Source organism: Patagioenas fasciata, chromosome 2, assembly GCF_037038585.1.
Source record: "Patagioenas fasciata isolate bPatFas1 chromosome 2, bPatFas1.hap1, whole genome shotgun sequence".
NCBI lineage: Eukaryota > Metazoa > Chordata > Aves > Columbiformes > Columbidae > Patagioenas > Patagioenas fasciata.
The window spans coordinates 128,365,834-128,381,238 of NC_092521.1; the positions used below are offsets into that span (position 1 = coordinate 128,365,834).

Genomic DNA, 15,405 nt, shown 5'->3' on the forward strand with positions numbered 1-15,405 from the left:
AATTCTTTAAGTAATGGTAGTGCGAGTTCTGCCTCGTGCTGGGGAACAGGCAGCGAACAAAAGTTTGGACTGCTTCAAGCGAGCCTGAAAGATGCTTATTCACCAGAGTTTGCATCTGTCGCAAACGGCTCATTTAATTCAACCTCGGAGGCATTTGCTCTCCACTTTTCAACCTTAGAAAGCGGTAACCTAGCTAAAGGGGTTAGACACAGTATCATCAGCTCAGATCAAAAAGATGCCAATGAACAGCTGAGACTTAAATTTATGCTCAGCACACTTACACAGACATGAAAACGAATACTAGATGTAATTGGTTTCAGCTATGTTACGTATTTTTGCTTGTTCTTAAAGAATTTCTGGAAGATAAATATTAAACAAAAAGCTTGAAATTAAAACCAACCAGGGAAAAATTAATCTAGCTGCCAAGAAGAACAGACTCAGGTTCCATGACAAACATAGAAACATATTCAAAATTGACTTTAAAAATGCATCTAAATTCAACCAACATGCTGTAGAATGACATGTATGCATTATACACACCAATTATAAAACATTGCAGCAAGGATTAACTACATGCACAGATCTTATGAGCACCCTGGGAGCAGGATAGTGGACTAAACAAAGTCAAGCAATCTTGAAATCCACAGGTATTACATTTTCCCTGTATTAAAGCACGGGGGGGAGGTGTTCAGAGGCTTTTAGATTTCTTCTTCTGAATGAAAGAGAAAAAATCAAGGCAGCTACTTAGAGTATCGGTAGGTTTCATCTAGGTGCAGACTATTTACTGATAAATTAAACCTACCTAAATCCTGCAACATTTGCTTTTATCAGAAACTCACCTATTTGCAGAAAGACAACAACCGCTTATAAATCCATTTTCACAAGAAAATTATAAAAAATCCTTTGGATATGCAATGCTCAGTATTCAATATTTGCCACCAGCAGACACTGTTGTTAAACAAAATGAGAAGCAGCCTTCGAAAGCAACCAGATAGGAAAGCGAATCCCAGTCTCCCTGTAAATCCTGCAAAAATACATCTCGTTCACTTGTGTGGATCTCTTTATTGCAGTTGACACGGGCTTGCCCAGGGGACTAACTTGTTGTTCCATAAAGATCCTTAAATAGGCACTACTGATGAAACATTTAATCCAAGCCCTGGTATCAAATGGCTGCTATTGCCAGTGACAGTGATAGAAAAATCTATTTGCCAATTAAATAACTGCATGCAAAGCTATGACTGTTTATTATGCCTTTTAACATAGTTCAGCTGGTTTGGATCATATCCAGTGAGCTTCATATTTTACAAAAACTGCATTCAATATAATTTATAAATAACATGCTTTAAGCCTTCGTTTTTTAAATACACCTTTTCACTCATGTGGTTATGAAGTGTTTGCTTGGGCAAGGGAATACATTTTACACACAAATGCCACTTATATCATTCAACTATACATATATATGGCTTTGGACCTCTCTCTGTTGATAATGAAATTATGATTTATACTTAGAATATAAGACCATATTTTAGTTGTTGAAAAAAAAAAGCACTTTAAAAACTCTCTGTGTTTACTTTAAATGCGAAGGACGTACAAAGGCTATTCATTTTTTGTAAAACTAGAGGAATACATTTTGATCCCATGAGTCTAATAAAACTGCATAAACATAACAATAAGGAAAGCTAAGATGAATGGTCGGGATGAACACTTAAGCCTGGACTTCATTTCGCTGGGACTTCCATCATGACAGGAAACAAAAAACAAGTGAAGGGGCAGTAATTAAAAGGGATTTAAGATTAGAGGTGGCGCTTCATCCATGTGTGGAATGGCATCAAAATAGGACACACTTGGTGTGACAAGGCTGTCGTTTAACAAAGTACATATGGATGTAAGTTGCAGCTCAGAGAAGCCATCTCCGCTGAGAGCAACTTAAGCATATGCTTAATTTGAAATAATCAGATCTTAACATGTGCTTTATGTCAGCCATGAATATACATCTTTGAGACATGTATTTGGGTTTCAATTTAGCACATGAAAAAAAAATGAAGTTATGATAATACGTATAACAATATGGAATAAATACAAGATAAAAATACTGGCAATTGCAGAATATACAGCTGAAATTAATCCATTTCCATAAAGAGTGAAAAAGACAAACCAAGTTGGTTTGGTTTTTTTGTTTTGTTTTCTTTTGTTTTTTTCTTTTAATAACAGGAAAGGTTTTTTCTCCCTTGATCATAAAAAGTAACAAATGTAAGCTAGTCTTCTACTCTTATTGCTCATTACCATTACTTCAGTAAAAATTAATAAAAATTATACTTAATATTTCAGAATGAGTATTGATTCTCTTGCATTTTTTATTAAGATTTAAGTTACTGCTTGTAATGCCATTTTAAACTTTGTAACTACCTTGTCAGGATGAATTGTAGCTTTTACTGTACTGATTTCTGGATAAATGCTTCCATCTTAATTTATCAGATTATCAAAACAGCAGATTATAATTTATGGAGAGCACTATTTCCATTTTCATATTTAAGCATTATTCATGAAATTTATTCATTAATTTTAGTAACCCTTTTAAAGTACATAGGCTGAAGTTGTTAGGTTGGCAACTTCAGTTAAAGGGTTTTTCTGAGGCAAAATAACTTAAGTATGTCTCTGTACCACGGGTTCATGAGAAAACAAACTACAGCATTACCTTTGAATGCTTTAAATATAGTCTCTAAAGCAGAAAAAAAAAACCAAAAAACAAACACCATTTCTCTAATAAATAAAGTTAATGTTGTTATGTCTTATTACAATATCTCGCTTCCTGCACTTTATGGATACTTATATATGGGAAAAGGTCCAGACTGTCAGTGCTTAAAAAGTGCATTTAAAGCTCTTTACTTACTTTATTTTTCTCTGCAGAGCACGATTTTTTAATCACAAAAGTACCTGCTGTAAGTTCATTTCACACCCAACGTAGGGATACTCAAATCCCAGCACAGTCGCTTTGTTGTAAAAAATACCTTCTGCCCAGCCACAACTGGAACCCATTAGGTTTGCATCTGAGATTTTTGTGAAGGATACAAGAAGACAACAAGACCTGCAGAAACACTGAGACACTTCCAGTGCTGAAAACATGTTTTTTGGGGGGTTCACAGTGAGCACGTGAGGGTCAGGGCTACCTCCGAGAGCTCACAGGTGCTCTCAGGTAACTTTGTACTTTCTTGTCTGCACTACCACAAGCTGCAGGAAAAAACTGTTTGCTAACTTTCCTAAAAAAAAAACCCAAGACATATATATATATATATACACACACATACATATATAGTTTTGAATAAGACATTTTTGTGATAAGTGTTCATCAAAATCTCACCAAACAGTTTAGATTTTTTAGCATATTTCTTCAACCGTCTCGGTTCCGACACACGTTCAGCAAACACTTTGGGCAATTCTTATTTGTGGCTTTCGACGTTTCTCTTTCAAATCAACAGCAGCAATCATCTCCTAGGATTCCAATCTCTAACATCTACAGTTATTTGTGTTTATTAGTGTATAAAATATCTGCTACAGTGCCAAATCTACCCCCAAAAATATGCTTCAATTAGCAATGCAGAAACTATTCTCTTTTTTGCTGCCTTTTTTTTTTTTTTCCCTGTATCACAATGAATACATTGGCTTTAACATCTATTCTCTTGATCAGTCATTTTGAGGTGGTCCACTTTTGTTTTCCTGACTTTCACAAACATGCTTGCAGCCAGTAAGAGACTCTTCACTATGATTAATGGCCTCCCATTGGGTATACGGAAAATTTCCCAGCCCCGTTCCCTTGAGAATGCTCCACTACATGGATTTCTACGCAAAGCTAGATTAAAAGAGGAGGAGCAATAGCTATAGTCCACCTACCCCACAGCCATCAATTATATACAGTTATAAATCAAAGTTTTCAGCCAGAACAAAGCCCAGTGTGGCAAACAAACAAGGGCGTTCACAGCAAATTGTTTTGAAGCAGAATAAAACTCTTGATAGAAACAATGGGGTTAGCAAAGCCACTGTCAATATCACTATAAAGTTCCCTTGATTTATTGAGAATTAGACACAGTGTATCCAATTACTGCTGAATTAACTTAAACAGAAAGCAGCAAGTGGAAAAATAAGCAAGGAGATGGATTTCTCTTTTTAAAGGAAAAAATCATGCAATTCTATATCTTTGTTAATTGAAGACAGTAACATGACTCATAAAGTATCTGTACTTTAACTCCCTATATTTGTGTTTCTTGGCTTTTGGCTTTAAGCGCTCTCTTTCATGAAACACTGGTATGTCTCTCTCATCCATATTTCATCTCCAGTCTGTTTGTTTTCCCAGCTATTTCTGCCTCTATGCCATAGATGATTTTGGTCAGTTTGGATATTTTTAAATACCCTTCACACACAATCTACTTTCAAATGAGATAGTAGAAAAGCCCACTAAGGGACATGGAGACAAAAGACTGTTAGCATCTCTCCTCATGCATCTCTTCCCTTCTGGACAGTGTGAATTACCTGCAAGAGGTTGGGTTCTCTTTTCTTCAGACATTTAAAATTCTACTTTTTGAAACATAGCAGTTTTTGGAAAGTCAAAGAATATATTATCAGTCAAAATGCAAGTAAGCTTCACCTAAAAAATTCAGCTGATATTCGCCACTGCACACAGTCCTTACTGCAGAACATATTTCACACAGACTCTGGTCCTCTCTGAAGAAACAGATGCTTGAGGAAAGTGCCCAGTAATTTTCAGCATGACTTTAAATCCCTCTGATGTCCGTGAAAAATTAACTTTAAACAACTCTGACTAAAGCTGCATAGACAAAGGCAAGAGTCTTCAAGATAACTCTACTTTCCTGTGAGACAAACCTTGTCCTACACCTCATTTTCATCAGTCCTTCCTTGTGCTACAGTCCTCCAGGCTGCACCAGGCATTAGTACCCCCAGCTCAGAAGCAGATGGAGTTTCTGTGCCAGATACTGCACCTCTGGTCAAGCATGGTCTCACATGAAATATGTCCAGACCTACACTAACGTGTTCACAGCTCTTGTTTTCTCTGCAAGCTCTCTTGGCAGAGGTCTGATGCATCCAGTGTGTAAAAGGACCATCCTTTATGGGTTGAAGGATTTCTAGGGGCTGCACAGAAACAAAGACTTCCAGGACACCAAGCACCATCCAGAACCTGTCTGCCAAACCCCTCCTTCTTCACAGGAAAAGGGCTTTCCGAGGAAGAACTCCAGAAAAATCCAGAAAAGCGCTCTGGTGGGATCCTTACTCTATGTGTTACCTTGCAAGATGGCCGGGCCTGATGAGCAGCATGAGGCACCCATTGTAGGTTACTAATGCAACACACAATGTACCAGGGAGCTTAACACACAACACATTACAGTAGGGCTAGAATGTACTGCAAGAGGCCATCTAGGCCCAGGACAGGATTAACTATACCAGCATCATTCCTCATAGACATGTTCTTAAATACTTCTAGCCATGGGAAGTTCATAATCTCCTACAGCCATTTTCTCCAAAGCTCTGTTATCTGTACCATTGGGAAGGTTTTCTACTCTTTCTGTCATTACTTTCTTCTGTCTTCAAATTATTCCTGTCTTGGCAGCATTTCCACACAGAATCCATAAGACCTCTGTCAGAAGAAACCCAAAGGCATGGCACGCAGAATGGTAAGTATAATACAGTATGTCAACATCTTGCCTAAGTAAAGCTGTGGTGAGAAATGTGGACTCCAACCTCAAAAGGTGTTCAGCAATTCCCAGTAGAAATCCAAAGCAGTTAAGCGTCCTCAAGAGTCTTGCAAGTTTGTAACATACATATCAACACTATTGGTTATGCACGGAATACACTTTTTTCTTTTTTTTTTTTAGCTCTATAGGGACAAATGACTGGCAAATAGAGTATAGAAGTGACAATGACGTCTTGAGCTCTAAGCACAGCTCTGTTGTTGGCTCTATACCACCCAATTCAAAACACCTAATAATGAAAATCTACATCTTTCAGCAATGAAATAAAACTGCAGATGATCAATTTCTATAAAAATTGGACCAATTAGAATGTCCTTGAATTTTCTTTTATTTCTCCTCAGTATGTTCATCCTAGACAAACCTTCTCAGTTCTCCTAACTGATCAGAACCTGTCAACTTCACAGGAGCTTGCAGGTGTGCATTGCTTAATATTTGTGAACACAAAAAAAATAAAAATCAACTTCTATCATTAGTTTTTTTCCCTAGATTTCTGAATCTGGAGAAGGTGAAATAAAGATGTTCATAGAAGAGTTTTTTTAACAGTGCTCTCCTACTGTTACACAAATTTCCCTCCTAGGAACCGACTTAATTTTCTTGACAGGACCATCTTCAAACAAGAATAACAAAATTTGGTATCCACAGGTCCATGATACATACATCCACGTTAGTGGAGTTCTATTCCTCTGTATTTCCACACTAATAAAAAAGACATTTGCCAAAATACGTAAAAACACAGAAGAAAGGGGTATTGTTCTTTTTCAGTTTCTGATGTTAAAAATAAATCCTGTCTTTTCTCAAACAGTAACACAGGTTTGAGAAAAACGTTTGTTCCTGAATAATACTCTTTCACACCAAATAAGTGCAATGCAATATATCTTCCTTGTGGCCTATAATGTACGCAGCACATCCAGTGTACCTCTGCTTCCGTTTGTCACTTTGTGCAGCTCTTTGGGAATGATGCGTGTCTTACATGGACCTCAAAGTGATGGAATTCCTAACCTGTAGCGCTCAGATGTGAGGGAGATCCATGGGCACAACCGTACTACCCGTGCTGAGAGGGAACTCAACTGCTCATACCCTTCCTGGGAAATTTGGCTGGAATGAATGAAAGCGCAACTGTGTTAGCAGTTTTGGCCGGATTACACTGATACAGCTGAGTCTGAAGTTTCACCTACAATACACTACTGATTTTTTCATAAAGCCTCCCCTAAACATCCCATAAGTACTCCTGCATGATCCCAAAATGCTCTTACCCTGAATCCCATACCTATAGGCAGGAGCTCCCCCTAGTCCTCCAGCATTGACTTATCTTGATGCCCATCACATGTGGACCACAGGGCTGAGGCTCTCCTGAGACAGCCCAAGGAGGTCCCCAGACACGATGTCCCTTCTTCCAAGTCCATAATTTGGGTTAAATTATTGCCCTTGTGCCTCTGAGCTCCTCTGGGCTTGTGCAGATGTGATTCTGATGAGCTGAGGGCTCCAAGGATGGGCCTGGGAGTAGCTGGGGCAGGGTATTTGTTGGGCTCCCGCTCTTTCTCTCTGTGCTCCTTTGTGGGTTTGCAGAGCAGTTTTTCTCCCACAATCTAACATGTGGTATCTGGATTCATGCTTACCCTCTTCAGGAACATGTTCCAACAACCACTTCCCAATGAGATTAATGTTGTTTTGTTGCCCCTCTAAACCCTGAGAGAGTACATATCAATAAATCTACTCACATATGTAAGCATTTTAAAATCAAGGTCTTGTTGTTCTTGAAAAATATTTTTCCATTAAGAAATTCCACAATCAAGAATCACTGCCACTCACAAAAGACCTCTACAATGACAATGTGCACACACACATACTCCAGTTAGGTAAAAATTACCCAATGAGTAATTGAGTTCAGTTTCAAACTTCCAAGAGATGGTGAGATACAAAGTGAAAAATACAACCAAAAAATGCTAATGTGCCAACCTCTATATACCATGTATATCCAAATCCCTTTAAATCAGCTTCTAAATTATATGAAGTTTTTGGCAGAGGTAAAATACTGTTTTAAATATTGAAGAAGACATCAATAATAGATATCATTTAGCATACTTAAAAGCCATTTAAGGACCACATGTACTACTGTTTTATTTCTCCCTGTTTGCCAAACTTCTCCATCCTTCCCCACAACACTTGACACATACCCCCCTTATATCTTGTACTTTGGACAATATCTTCTGTAAGAACAATGACAACACAGCATTTTGCTTGTAGAAAACCCAGTCTAGCCCAAACAATGTCCAAGCTGGAAGAAGCTTTGAACTGCTTCTGAAGTTAAATATTAAGAACAGAAACTACCATTGCTTTTATAGCTCAACTGTATTTATGCATTTAAAACAAAACTCAAGCCTGTCAGACTACAGCCAGTTTTTGGTGTTGGGTAAGTGCAGTTAGGTCCAAGAAAATGGCGAAAAAGCACAGTATCAATGGAAGTGTGACAGCAGCCAATTTCCTCATTTCATTAAGGCTCATCCTGCAACTCCTCAGGAAGGAGAATACCCCTGATCCTCCTGGTCAGATGTTTAGTGCAGAAGCTCCAGGAAGAAGCCCCAGACAGCAGATACAGACAGCTCCAGCCGTACACTCCTTTCGTTGAGTAGATACAACAAAAAGATTTTACTTTCAAGGACAGAAAGTGGACAGACACACTTGTCAATGAAAGTTATTATAGTCATATTTTGATTATTTTTATTTACAAATTATTCTGGAAAAAGAAACAAAAGCACATACCTACTTCTAATAACAACAGGCTCAAGGCTATGCAGAAGAATATAATTCTCTTCATAAAAAATGGAAGCAATATTAAACACACAGTTCTCTGTATGAACTTTGTGAATGGACTAGTACATCTAGAAAGAGCAAATGGAGAGAAACCTACCTTTCACTCACTATATGAAGTGATGCCTGAACCATACAATTTTAAGATAAACATTATTTGTAGTTGCAAAAGGACTTTTTGAAGGGGCCAGACTCAAACACAGCACCTCATCAATAGAGCAAATCAAAGAGCATAGCCTAAAAGCTTTTTTTTTTTTATTACTAATTTTTAATGTTTATTTCATACACATTTACCACACTTCATTTCAGCCGAACAGAACCCCTGTGTTCATGATTTTTGCCTACAAGAATATTAAATTTCTGTGCATCTGTCTTCTCTCTAGGGGTTTCTCCAGGGAATATAATAGTCTATTTGTTTTTCTATTGATCTTGTATCTAAATACTGTTTTCTCCCTTTCAGAAAAAGAGAGCTGCCAAAGAATCAGTAGTGTCACTGTAAAAATGTTTTTCTTAGCTGGATGAAATGATGGCAGAGCAAGATTGGGAAAAATATTTTTCAAATCTGTTTTAATAAGCGTACTTCCAGATAGGGATATGCTAGATATTGGTCTAGGCATGCCCCAGGCCTGTGATCCATCTTTCATCCTTTTTTACCAATTTCAGACTGACAGCTAAATTAGCTCATGGAAAAGGCTCCCGTAGGCAGTAACCAATAACCTGCCATCCAAGGTAAGTTGCAACAGCAAGAGGCATCAAGACAAGAAAAATGGAGATAGAAAGCTGCATTTACATCGGTTGGTATGGAAAAAATTAAGGATACAATGTGATGGACATACAAAAAGGATCAAATTCTTAAGAAAAAAAAATAAAATTAAGCCACACTGGAAAGAAAAACATAAATTGTGATTTAATGTTATGTTAAGCAATAGGCATAAACTGACCTCTTAAGACATGACTAGCCATTCTTGGAGTTTCTGTAGTTAATAAATCCAGTAACTTTACCAATATACAACTGCAAATGGAATAGCTTTCTTCACCTGTAATGTTTAGGCTCAGTACCCCCTAGTTACTGAGATGTGTTCTTCGGAAAAGGGAGACAATAGCTGGTCATAAAAGGCCTCAACAACCTTTTGAATCACAATGCTCATTTTCTTGGGCAAAATAAAATCCTCAGCATGGGAGTGTTCACATTACAGTGCTAATAGTGCACACATGTGCTGAATTATTTAAAAAATCATAAAGATAGGAGGAGTGGCATATCCACTAGTTCACTGACAAAGCACAGTATCTATCTGACCAGTAACTCAAGCTTATTGAAGCTGCTGTTGAACATATATCCCTCCATGAAAATAGCTGCTTCAAACATTTAGAATAAACACTGGAATGGGTTTAGTTATATGTAAACTTGCATTTTACTTGCATTTTTGTCATTTTTTCCATCATGCTCTATAATAGGTAAATTGCAGTTTAAAACCAATGACTTCGATACAGTTAGTGACTTTTTTCACGGTAGCAATTTCCCCTAATGTTAGTAATGGTACCATATAACAGGAGAAATGTTATTTACAATTTTGGTTCAATATATTGCATAATACTCTGTCAGGCACTGTTATCAATTTTTCTTTTGCTTTATTCATTTATATATATTAGAATTTCAACAGATAATACGCCAAACCAAAATCTTAACACTGGTATTTGCAAAAACTCCTTTTTTGTTTAGTGGGTACCACAAAACACAGCAAAGCCATCAGCCTGTGTGAAGGTGAGATGGGTATTTTGTTGCTTGTTGCAGCTGGGTATCTGCGTTTGAAAAGCATGCTTAAATTAGAGATGCAAAGAAATGCCTGGGGTTTCATTGCATTGCAAATGTAAAGAAAGACTGATTTTCTTCAAAGGAGGTTGATAATAACCTACAAACAGCAGGTATTTTCTGCTGCCAGCATGTAGCTGGCATGTCATGGCTAGTACATCTTTAATCATAATAATGAGTTCTGTGGTAATCATGATAAAATATGTTTTAACTGACAATGCTTTTACCTGCCATTTCTACCCTCTACTGAGGATTAGCCGACTTTCCTTCTTTTTGAGCTCCTCTAGCCATAGCAGCACAACTCATTGAGGCTGCTACATTACTAGTTGGGTTGCTATTTTAAAAGCCTTGGTTGTTGTCATTCTTCAACGCTTAAATATCAGTTTAGTGCTATGAAATTCAGCTAACTTCTTGGTACAAGGAACACACAAATAACTGAATAGTCTGGAAAAGGGAAATTGTAATTTCTTTTTCCAGTAACAGGCAAGCAGTTCTCTAACTTCTCTTTCTCACCAAATACATTTTTCTTCTGCCACAGTAAATGCTACGCTAAGTTCCTATTTTCTTATATCTGCATTTATGCTAAGAATTTTCCATGTAAAACTAACATATTTCTCTTGTCTGGTGGAAAAAAAAAAGTCAGTTCCATAGCAGGACTCTGTTGTCCTGGAGCATTAACCTCACAAAAGGGCCCATCGCTGTGTCTTCCAAAGCTACGAGCCAGCATGCCATTCCTCTTTACCCAAACTTCCAAAAGTACTCAATATTTTCCATCCCTCACTGTGAGTAAGAGCAGAGTAGTTTACTACAAGGTGACAGCGGCTTCCAACCACCTCTAGCAAAACTGATTCTTCTTGAAATGCTTGACAGGTCCCCTTCTTCTTTTCTCTTAAGACAAAAAAACCAACATTTTAAAGAAAGTTTTTGCTTTTGTTTAAATTAAAAAAAATAAAGAGCCTAATCAGAGAAACATCATTGAAATTGCACCCAAAAAAAAAAAGATGGAAGGGAAGCACTAGCTAAACTGCCAAGTGAAGCATCCTGAACTGTGGTACACCCAGCACTAAAAGCTAAAACCAAAAATAAACCTTATGTCTAATAAACTTCCCTCAGCTCCAGGATAAACAAACAAACAGGCAGCTATGGATGAACCCAACGTCTTCCACTCGCCTTGCAGATGATTACTTGGAAGGGAAATCAGTAGAGCTCTCCTGTGCAAATCCAAAATGGGTTTGAGTGCTGAATGCGAACCCGGGACAGGCACTGAACCTTGTGAACCACAAGTATTTGCTCCGCAGCTGGTTTTGAAAACCTCTGGCCAGACTTCATGCATTGGGTTTGTCTGGGACAGAGTTAATTTTCTGCAATGGAGTTAACTTTTTAAACCACACCGCCTCATCCTAGAAGGGCTCCTGATATGTCATTTTATTTCCCCTTCTGCCGCCATTCCCCCAGTGCTGCCACTGAGATGGCTCCTGCCACTAGACTACAAAAAATTTATCTAACAGAGTTTCACCTTGGCCACCACACTTCCAGGGACCTGGGCCTCCATCCTAAACCCCTTCACAGTGGGGAAATTCCTTGAGCAGTGACAGAGAAGGACGAGGTGGGGTGGCATTATCTGAGGCCTATGGGTTGGACTCAGTCCCCTGCTCCGTTGTCAGCACTTTACGTGAGCTTTTGCAAGTCTCAGTGTGCTGCAAAACATTCCTGATGATTTCCATCGGACGGTGACATTATGACCAGAGCTAGAGATAACACTGCGGAGTGGTTGAGATTCAGGGGTAATGCAGTTTTATTCAATATATCAGGAATTTTTCAAAATGCGAGCAATACAAATGAACGCTATCAGGTAGAGACCTCTGTAGGAAGAAGCATTCGAAGACTAAAATATGAAGAAATAAGCATTCTAAATGAGCCCATTTCAAAAGCATTTTTCTTTGGCCACTTATTAAGGTTTGCAGAAACATGCTGAAAGGATGTTCCTCTGTTACAACCTTTAACTCTGAGTTCTTAACCGTACCATAGATCATAATATTGTCATTCTTCACTGTCACCACTGCGTCAGCAGCTGTTTTTGGTCTCACAAAAAAGGATTTGACCTTTAGGATGGACAGGAAGCTGAAGGAGCAACTTTCTAAAAAAATAGCCTCCTGTTTACATTCGCCTTGTTTAGCGAACAATTATCTTGGGAGACATAAGTAATAAGCATGCAAGTTTACATAAGCAGAAGTGTCATTTTGATAGCACTAAATATGAGTGCATGTCAAACGGTCGCTGAGTAACTGTTCCAACTATGAAATGCTGATCTGTATTTTACCAATAAAAACCACAAAAATTGCTAATGACCAGACCAACACCACAGTCCATCAGAATCCGATCCCTGTCTATCACAATGAAGCTCATCCCCAATCACAGAGAAGACAGCAGTTGACATTATTTTGTGTGTCATAATTTGTAGTGGTATTTGTTTACAATGATACCTATAATGCTGGTAAATATAGGCCATCACTTTTGTTCCTATTTTATATTCTCAAATCTACAGCAAGAACAACAGCAGGCCTCAAACTGTCCCATATTTATGTCCTAAATAGTCTCAAACACTTAGTCAGCACTAAGTTCTCTCTATATATTTTATGATGAAAATAACATTATTTCATATCAGAGAAACAATGGGGTGAATTATATGCAAGTGTAACATCTTATGAGTGCTAAATGTACTTACACATACCTCATAATAGCAGAGACAAAGTAACTCAATCTTTCTTGAAAATATTATATCCTGCTAAGTTAAAATGCTATCTAAACATATTGCAAGTATTTGCACCTAATAGATAGGTAATATGACTTAATTTTTATGAAGCATCGCCTCATTTTCTGAGGACGGAGAATATGCAAAAATCTAACATGAAGTGGAATAATTTTTTCCAACTTCATATCATAAACTCTCTTCACAGTCATATTTATTTTAAATATTTAAAGAACAGTGCTGTTAAGGTACAATGTACACTATCCACTCAGAAAAACAATTTTGAGAGCATCCCTGAGAGTTTACTTTAGCAGTACAGCAGAATTTAGTTTTACTTGCTTGGAACAAAACACTGCTGTTTGACTCCTTATATTCACAGTTTTATATGAGATCTTAAGAAAAAACTACATAAATTATTAAACAGATTTACTGCTATATACATGCATATCTCTATTAATTTTACATTTGCATGTATTTAACATTTAGCAGATTCTGTAGAATATCTCTACGCTGCTGCTCAGTTCACTACAGGACACTAATGATACTGACAACAAACTCATCCCCTGAGTGCACCCAGGCAACTTCTCCTCTTAGTTACCATAATGGTCCCCTGAAATCCCAACTCATCTCAAAGGAAGATTTAGCTCTTTATTTACTTACATTTCTAACAAACAACTGGAACAAAGTCCTCCACAGATTACTATGAGCCTGTTTTGCAGAAAGAGGTGACTGTACAACTGGCAGATTTTTGAGAAAACTAAAAGCAGAAGCTGCCCCACACTGCAGTACCCTAAAGACCACAATGCCAAATAACCGTGATCGTTGGCATACCTTCTCCTGGGGCAGTGTGTTCTCTTTTATTTCATCATTAACATTACCAAATGTAAATTGAAGAAAACATTCAAAAACTCACTGGAGTCTTCCACAATACTAAAATGCAGGAAGAATAATTTCTTGTTTGCTAACCAAGGTGGTGAGAATATCTCATCAATGTTTCCCTAACACACTCAAGGTGCTATAGAACAATATCATATTTAGTATTCAGAAGAAGTATCGTGAGGAGAAAAGGATACACACCTATATGCTTTTAAACAGATACTGATAACTCAAATTACAGGAAGCTCTGTCTGAAGAAAGACGTGCAAGCCACCTGTCCACAGCTCAGCAGAATGCTGTTTGTAAGCTCCGCGGTCAGCATTTATTTTTTTTCATCCATTTACAGTGGAAGATGGATTGTGAAATATAGCTCCTGCATTTAAAGTCCAATGGGAAGGCTGTGATAACATGACCTGTCTTACTGCTTAACACAGACCACTGTGTTTTGGTTTCCTCTGCTTGGGCTTCTTTTTGCAGTACAGATACCGGGAATATTTCTATTGAACATTTGGCAAGCTTTTTTCACTTAAGAAAATTAAAAGCCTCCGCAGAGTTAACCAATGTATGCTTCTTTACGTATAGAACTTTACTTCAACTTTCCATCTGCCTCAAGTTCATCACCAATCAGTGTGCTGAGGCAGCAAAAGACTATGGATTAACCATCCGTCTGAAGAAAGCTGAGATAATGTGCCATCCTACACTTGGGAGAGGATAAAGAACTAGCATGACAATCAATGCAGATGTACTCTCATAATGGATTTCACTTACTGGGATGAGTTTTGTTTAAGCACTAGCCTTAGTGATCAGTAAATCATTATTTAAGCATAAAAAGTTGTACCTTGCTTTCAGCAAAGCATCCCACTGAACCTGAAACCAGCACCGTGTGAGAACACCAGTTCATCCTCCACTTCTGCTCCAGACTTAACTCCACCTCCTCTTTCCCTCTTCCTCTCCTCCACGGTCCCCAGGCCTTCACAGGCCCTCAAGTTCACACCACCTCAGCCCAGGTCTCCTCTCCCCTCTTCACCCCAGGACAGTCACCACTGTCACTCCAGTCATGCCCGCTGCCTTCCTCAGCACCTTCATTTCCCTCTGCTCCTGCCGTCTGTCCTCTCCAAACTTCTTGGCATGTTGACCCTGGATTTGCTCCTTGTGCCAAGAAGCCATGCCCTCACATCTGTTTCTCCAAGTTTCACTTACTTATTTTTTCTCTTCCTTGAGCTCACTTCGGTTCTCTTGTAATATAACTGATTCCCATCACAAAACAGATGATTGGAAAAAAAAAAAAAAAACAAACAAGCACAAAATAACCCTGGCCCTAGCTAGGTACTTGCTGTTATCACACGTTTATTCGGTCTGAGCTTCTATTTCCAATGCATGCTTTGTCTATAGACAACACAAAC

General features: G+C 38.1%; 1 protein-coding gene across 4 annotated transcripts in view; it reads right to left on the minus strand.

Annotated features, from left to right (window-relative positions):
• Nucleotides 1-15,405, minus strand: part of RARB (retinoic acid receptor beta) — a 330,377-nt gene that overhangs the window by 229,642 nt on the left and 85,330 nt on the right. The window lies entirely within an intron of this gene.